The sequence below is a fragment of the Tupaia chinensis genome, unplaced genomic scaffold, assembly GCF_000334495.1.
Source record: "Tupaia chinensis unplaced genomic scaffold, TupChi_1.0 Scaffold141389_1, whole genome shotgun sequence".
Taxonomy (NCBI): domain Eukaryota; kingdom Metazoa; phylum Chordata; class Mammalia; order Scandentia; family Tupaiidae; genus Tupaia; species Tupaia belangeri.
The window spans coordinates 187,808-196,243 of NW_006201251.1; the positions used below are offsets into that span (position 1 = coordinate 187,808).

The following is an 8,436-nucleotide window of genomic DNA, read 5'->3' on the forward strand; positions in this document are numbered from 1 at the left end:
CAGGAACTTTAGTAGCACGAGCAATGAGAGAGATTTTAAAAAGTGATGTTGAGAAAGGCAAGAAGATTTTTGTTCAGAAGTTTGTCTAGTGCCACACCATGGAAAAAAGGGCAAGCACAAGACGGGCTCAAATCTCCAGGGTCTATTCAGGTGTTAGACAGGTCAGGCCCTTGGATTCTCTTACAGATGCCAACAAGAACAAAGGTATCACCTCTAGAGAGGATACTCTGATGGACTATTTGGAGAATGCCACGAAGCACATCCCTAGAACAAAAATGTCACAGTTTTTAACTGTACCTTATTTTAATTGATCTCCTACACCAGAGTGCAGATCATGAATGGCTGGCCAAAAATATTTGTTGGACAGTCCTGATTTAAGCAGACTGGCTTGTGGTTAAATGAATATTGCTGGGATTTTTAAATTTTGATAGTAATTTTAGTTCAGTAAGTGTTATCACTATTTGTCCTTTCCAAAGATATAATTAATAATTGATTAGTGATATATTCATCTTTTTTTTTTATTTGGTAAATAAAGGTTTTTGCCCTAGGGAGTGTACACTCGCCAAAGAGAGGAGACAGACATAGGAGGAGGGAAAGGGAGAAATCACGCTGGGTTGAGGGGAGGGATGAGGGTGTGGTGGTGGTTGACCACAATGCCATCCCTTTTCCTCCATTCTCCTTCCAGGATCTTGGGCATGCATGTACATGCACCCAGCTTAAATTTCAAGCCACCAGGTCCAGGACTCAAAATGTAGTCGGTCATGTGAGAGTCCGGCAACATAACCACTATACCATCTGCTGGTCCTAGTAATGCTCATCTTTCTACAAAGATGGTGAATGCTGGTGCCGGCAGGTGGCGTGGTGGTTAAGAAAGCTGGATTCCAACATGGCCAACTACACTTCTAGTCTTAGACCTGGTGACTTGTCTTCTCACTCCCTCCACCTTGCCTGATCAAATTAAAAATAAATAGATAAAGTTAAATAAAATAATTCTTTAAAAAAAAAAAAGGTGCTGAATTCCACCTCAAAACGTACGGATATTGTTTTCTTATTTAGGATTATGTGTCCCTGGTTATACGAATACATAAATGCTGAATAAATCCCTTCACTTCTCAAAACAAAACAAAAATTTATGTACAAGGACAATTTTAATGTTATTTAGTATAGCAAAGACAAAAAAATACCTAAATGCCAAAGAAAGTGAATAGTAAATAAATTAAGGTATAGTCATACAGTAGAGAGCTATAAGATGAACCTTGTTTAAGGTGCGTGTTCTTGGAGCCATCAAGTGGTGTAGTGATTAAGGAACTGGACTCCCACATAGCGGAACATGTTTCAAGTCCCAGACTCAAGGGCAGGGCACATGTGCATGCATGCCCAAAACCCCAAGAGGAGAATGGAAAAGAGAGAGCGGTATGGCCATACCCCCAGGGGGTGTATTTCTACTTTCTCTCTCTGTCTAGCTAGTACACACACCTGTAACAAAACTCTTAAAAAAAGTTATGTTTTGTCTAAATATATATATATATATATATATATAATTCATAGAGAAAACAGTAAAATGAAGAACGAGTAATAATGTTTATTTCTAGGTAGTAGAATTACATGTGATTTTATTTTCTCTACAGTCCTCTTTATATCCCATTTTTCTACACTGAGCATGTTATTACTTTTTAAATAAAACATTTTTTTTAACTTACTCTCTTCTCCTCTATGTTCCCAAAACATCTTGTACTTTGTTGATAGCCCCTGGCACACTGTGCTCTTATTTCACTGTGTCAATACATGTCTGTATTCCCTAGGGAACAGAAACAAGCTCCAAGTTCCATTCATGTCTCGCGGAGTTCTAAACACTGAGCTCTCCCTGAACCACCAGGAAGCACTGCTTGAACAAGCAGGTGCTCCGAGGCTGGAGGCCTCCAGCTACAACAAAGCCCACTAACCACCAACCCCTGTACTTGAAGGGGCGAATCCACAACAGAAAAGCTACTTTCTTCCACTGCTTTATTAAGATACCCTTTGTTGTCTCTACAAATCCTGCTCATTATTAGAATTTTCCTTACGTTTCTTTCGTTCTATCAGTTAGATCATTCATTAAAAAAAAAAAAAGGAAGGAGACAAAGGGAAGCCAGCTAGGCCAGCCAGTCTCTGGTTTTCTCTTAAAAATTCATCCAACTGGGATCAGTAGTTAGCGTAATGACTATGTCGCTGGACTCCCACATAGTCAACCGCGGTTCGCGTCCCGGACCAGTGGCTTAAAACTCACGCCGGGCATGTGTGTGTGCATGCCCAAGATCCCGAGAGGAGAATGGAGGAGAAGGGATTGCAGCGTGGCCATCCCCCCTGGGGGGTGATTTCTCGCTTTCTGTCTCTCTGTCTCTCTCTGTCTTTCTGGTGAGCACATGCGCCCTACAGCAAAAAAAAAAAAAACTCTCAAAAAAAAAAGAATTCATCCAACTTCCCTCTGAGCCTCCTAGACCCCTCCAGCTGCAAGGCAGAGCTACTTCCGGGCAGTTTACCTAACCTATGCTCATTGTCAGTAACCTCAGGTTCCCCTCAGGGCTCTCTGACAAGCAGGGCTATTCCTGTTCCCCTAATCTCAGCAGTGTTCAGAAGGCAGCCAACTCCATGTTTGCTGGATTGGACCAATTATGACACTGCAGTATGAGGAGAATCTGGCCCTAGGGTGCCCCAGTTTGCCCTTTGCTCCCATCACTCACAGTTCAGAGTCACAGTAGACTCCTATGAGGGCTGGAAGACCAGGAGGAACTGCTGGGCAGAAAGAGCAGGCAGATCCTTTCTGGGGATTGGGGTGGAACAGGTAAGGAATGCAGGCGCAAGAGGAAGGCTCCGTGAGACCAACCACAGGCTGGGCTATGTCTAAACTGACACCCTCGGCTGCACTTTCAGTGACACCAGTCAGCTGGCAGGATAGCAAAAGTGGCAGCAGTGGCTGGGCAGGAACGTTTTTCACTCCCTGCTCCCTCTCTGCAGAATTACCAGTTCTACCTGCTCAGCCCTTCCCTCTCCCCTACCCACTCCAGCACTATCATGGAAGGTCTTGCCAGCCCACCTACCCAGGGCTGCGCCAGAGCCCTGGTATCAAATATCCTGCTGGCCAGCTGCTTCCTGCTGTCCCACCCCACATTGTGAAACCCATGACACAGGCTGGACTTTAGACAGAAACTTCTTATCAGGGAGTCCCAGGCACATGAACTCTGGGTTCTCAATGCCTGGAAAACCCCAATGTGCATCTTACTCCCAAGGCTTCCCAACCCCCTCACAACACTGCAACCCTTTCTCATTTCCTTTGATAAGTGGTCGTCAAGGTCTTTCCTGAACCTCTGAAAGGAAGCAGGTTTGGTGTTAGAGATCCCCCCCCCCCCGGTCTCTCCTCAAAGCCAACAGATACAAAAACCTATCCCATAAAATGTGAGTAGTTTTTAAATCTATCTCTGGTGGGGCAGAGGTGGTGTCAGTCACTGCTGTGTCCACAGAACAGGTGCCCCTTGAACTCAGCTGACTGAGGGTGTGGGGGTGGGTCCTAAAAGCCAAGGCCACAAACTCTGTAACAGCATGAAGACATCTCCAGGATACATGAAATGAAATAAGCAAAATGTCAAGAATGTATAAAGTATGCTTTTTGTATAAGTAAACAAAGAAAAAGCAGATATATGTATATACACTTGTATCTGGACAACAAAACTAAAAAATTATGGGAGTATGGGGTGAACAAGGAACAGAATGGGAGTGGAGTACTCCACCCCTTTGATATTTTGATTTTCAAATCACATCAATAACCTATTCCAAATATATAATATTTTGAGCCAGCCAGGTGGCATGGAGGTTAAGGCAGCTGGATCCCACATGGCCAACTGCACCGTTTGAGTCCTGAACGCATCCTGAAAAACACTCTCTAGGGAACCAGCAGTTAGCGTAATGGCTATGTCGCTGGACTCCCACGTAGTCGACCGCGGTTTGCGTCCTGGACCCAGTGGCTTAAAACTCACGCCAGGCGCGTGTGCGTGCGTGCCCAAGATCCCGAGAGGAGAATGGAGGAGAAGGGATTGCGGCGTGACCATCCCCCCTGGGGGGTGATTTCTCGCTTTCTGTCTCTATGTCTCTCTCTGTCTGTCTGGCGAGCGCACGCGCCCTACAGTGAAAATCTCTCAAAAAAAAAAAAAAAAAAAAACACTCTCTAGAGGAGAATGGTAAAGGAACTGCAGTATGGCCATCCCTGCTGGTGGCGATGATTTCTCGCTTTCCCTCTCTTTCTCTCTCTATCTCTGTCTCTCTCTGGCTAGTGCACATGCCCTATAGCAAAAAAAAAAAAAAAAATAGAAGGAAAGACAGAAAAAAAGAAAAAGGAAAAGAAAAAGAAAACCTTGTGTAATTTCTTTAAAATGAAAGCAGCTCTACACCAAACCAGAACTAGGCTGCAGACCCCAGACAAGCCCTGATCACACAGGAACTGAAGAGAAACATCATGAGGTAAAGTGTTCTGAGCCAGGAGGGAAAGAAAGACTCAACTTCCAAATTCCATCACCACTCATTTCTACTTCCGGCTGCCACTGCTGCCAGTCACTGGTGCGAGTTTCGAGGGAACAATTCTTTCCTGGGAGTAGAGGGAGGGGACAGGAATGACTCACCAGTCTACAATTTTAGGGTAAGTCTGCCCTAAATCACAAAGCTAGAAGGGTTTGAAGGGTTTGAGTCTGCAACATCTGTGGAAAACACCAGGACTCAGAGACAGATTGACTCAAATACAGGGAAAGGGTTCCCCCCTGGCCCAAAGGCCTCAGTGGGGATCCCATGCTGGAGTAAGGGGAGGGGAAGGAACAAGCCAGCATTCCAGTCCAGGTTTCCCTTCCTCCCCGAGTCTCACCAGAAGTGGACCTATCCACAAGCCACCAGCTAAGCTGCAGTGCCTCACCCTGCCTGGGGGCCTGCTGAGTCTTGTCTAAGACAGGTTTTCCAGGGAGAAGGAGATGGGCACCAGCCTTACTCCTCCAGCCCAGCTTTCCCAGTGTCCAGCCTCCAGCCCCCTACCCCAGCAAGGTCAGGCCTTTCATTTGACTTGTCCATCTTGTCTAGCCCTTTCTTCCTCTCTGTCAGCAAGGCCCACAATGAGGAACAGCCCTGGAGGGAGTAGAAGAACATGTGGGCAACCAGCCTATGCTTGGGGCGGGGGAGAAGGGGAGACAGAGGACAGACAAGAAGTCCAAGAAAGAGCTCCTCCTTCTAGACTCTTGCCATGTGGGATGCACCCCCCGCCCAGGCTTCCTTTGCCCTGCCATCCTGGGGACAGCATTCTTTCATCCTCACAAAACCCAAAGGGTATTACAGCTGCCCAGCAACAACCCTTCACATGTCTGCACGCAGCTGTTATCCAGGCTGTTCCTCCAACAGAGTAGGACGAGCATTATCTCTCCTGTTTTATAGGTGAAAAGGCCGAGTTGCTCACATAAGAGGACAAAGCAGAGAGAAAGCTAAGCTAGAGCCAAGGAGGTGTGGGGAACTGGTTCTCATTCCCATTCTCATTTGCACCTGTGGACAGTGGCAAATCTGAGTAAACATGGTCACCTTTGGACACATGCAGAAATGAATGCAGTTTTGTGAGCTTTATTTGTATAGGATGAAAGCATTTGCATATGAAAACACTAACTGCCTGTTGTTGTGGACACTGCAAAGCAGTATCAGGTTAAAGGAAGCCACATGTGTTAATCATATTTCACCCCAAAAAGGTAAAAGAAAAACCTACACAGCGACAGTCCATTTTCGACAGTCCATTTTCGCATCTTCAGACAATTTACATCCAAAAGCAACTGGCTTTGCATTACATTTCCTCCTCCCCCATTTTCTACCCTTTAAAAGAATAAACCTGAGGGGGGCCAGTAGGTGGCATGGTGGTTAAGGATGCTGGACTCCCACGTGGCCAAATGCAGTTTGAGTCCTGGACCCGGTGGCTGGTTTTCTCACTTTCCTTCTCTCTCTCTCTTGCTCTATCCCTCTCTGATCAAAATCTAAATAAATAAATGAATAAAGTTAAATAAATAAAATGATTCTTAAAAAAAAAAGAATAAACCTGAGGCCAGTTCAAGGTTGCAGCTTTTCATCAGAAATAGGGCCCACCCAATCCTCACTTTCCTATACTTCTGTCTTTGTATACTTATTTTTATGTTTATTTCTAATCCACAGACCCCCCCACACACACTGAGAAACTCACGTTCTGCCGAACAGGTCCCAACATGCATCAACCAAATCATGCTCCCCCAGGTCTAGCTTGCTCCTCCATCCCCTGGTGGGTTACTTCCCAGGAGCTACACCTGCCAAACAAATCCAGCATCAACTGGGCTCTCTCTGGACCACTGTTGCTTAGTTTCCTAAAGATACCCCTAAGCTCAAAACGGTGCTCTCACCACCTTTCAGTGTCAGCATGTGATTATTGAGAGGTTATCACAAATGAGTTGGGGGGCCAGCAGCTGGCATGCTGGTTAAGTCTCTGGACTCCCACATGGCTGACAGCAGTTCAAGACTCAAATCTGGCAGCTTGCTTTCTCACTTTCCCTCTTTCTTTCTCTCTCTGGTAAGCAACCCATGCCCTATACCAAGTTAAAAAATAGTAATAAATAAAAAATTTTTAAATAATAAGTTTGGGGGAGGGGAAAAAAGAAGGAAAGAAGGGCGGAGAGGAAGATCGAGGAAGCTTCTAAGTTTGACAAATACTGTCACTGAGAAGAAAAAAAAAACCTCTTATAATTAGAGTCACTGACCCAGAAGAAATTTCTAGGTTGGGGTTGGGGATGGGGGAGGGTATTGGTACAGTGCAAGGATTACCAAAGTAGTATGGAGCACCACACAGAACAGAACCTCAAGATAACTATGGGTGTGTCACTAGCGGTTCTCAGATACAAGCAGAAGTCAAATAGGTGAGGAACAGGAAAAGAAGGGAAACCAAAGAAGAAAATGTAAGAGTCAAAAGGAAGAAGGGTGGTAAGAACATTAGCGGAAGGGCCAGCAGACAGTGCACCTGGATCCCACAGGGCCCACTGAGCAAGTTGGGACTCTGGGATCTGGCAGCTTGAAGAACATGCTGGTGTGTGCACGTGTGTGTGTGTGCATGTGCATGTGTGCCCACAATTTCAACAGGAGAATGGAGAAGGGACTGCAGTGTGGCCACCCCTGGGTGAGGGTGACTTCTCACTTTCTCATTTTCCCTCTCTCTTTCTCTGTCCCTAGCAAGCACATATGCCCTACCACAGCACTAAAAAACAACCTAGTGAAAAACAACAACAAAAAAAGCCTTTTAATTGCCACAGGTGGCCTGCCCTCCTCAGAGAGAACGAGAACCCAGTAGGGGCATGGCTGCAATCTTTTCTCCATTTCTCCAACCCATCAGGATTTGGGCAGGCATGCATGCACACACATTCCCATGTCGGGATTCAAACCATAGCTTTCCGTGTAGGAAGTGGTTCCCAGTGCAGAGCATTTAACCATGACACTTACGGGCCGGCCCCAGAAAAGAAAATGTTTTCAGGAAGGTCAGGCGGCAGATTCTGAAGGAGTATCCTAAGCAGTTCTTGTGCCTGGGATGCCTGAGATGCTGGATCCTGGGTGGAAAGCGGAGTCTGGAGATGGTGGTCACATTCCCAGGTTCCACCCCTGACATTCTTGTCAACCTGGGAAAGTCATTTCCCCTCTTTGGACCTTATCTGTTTCTTTATTTGTACCACAGGGAGAGAATTGGAATCACCTCTGCTCTAGTTCCCCTCAAGGGTATACGATTTTTGCGATAAGCGGAGTCAGTCCATCTGAGGACAGGGAGTCTACTCCCACCTTCAAAAACTAAGCACAATTAATCACCTTCACAAAACACCAGCAGTGGTTGTACACTTCCTAAAACATAAATTGAAGGGGAAAACAGAGAATCAAGCAGAACACACCCTGAACACAACTATCCTCACAAGCACATACACAGAAACTCACAAATCAGACAGGTAAAGGTACAGGTGCTGACACAGGTCGACTGAAGGGCACAAACCAGCCGACCGCACACTCAGCTGATCCCAAACATTTCCAGAGACACAAGCAAGCCCCAGCAGGCGAGCCTCATTGTTTCTCAGGAAAGGGAGTTTACAAAGGAAACAAAAACTCTCACACAGGGCCAGGGGGAGGGCAGAGTTCTGGTTCCGAGCAGAATCCAGCCAACCAGCAGACGCGTCCGCCCCCCCGGGGAATAGTTACTCCGTCAACAACATTTATTAAGGACTCCAGAGGTAGTTACTCCAGAAAGGAACTTGGAACGCTGTGCTCTGAGAAATTTCAGATGTCCATCTCCTTTTCTCTCCAGACTCCACTGCACCTTCCCCTAAGCCACCACTGCAACCCAAAGGTTGAGAGGAGCTAGAGACCCCTTCAGCAAAAGCCAGGGAAAGA

The 8,436-nt window shown here is 46.1% G+C and overlaps 1 protein-coding gene across 1 annotated transcript in view; it reads right to left on the bottom strand.

Annotated features, from left to right (window-relative positions):
- Positions 1-8,436, bottom strand: part of F11R (F11 receptor) — a 31,646-nt gene that overhangs the window by 22,534 nt on the left and 676 nt on the right. The window lies entirely within an intron of this gene.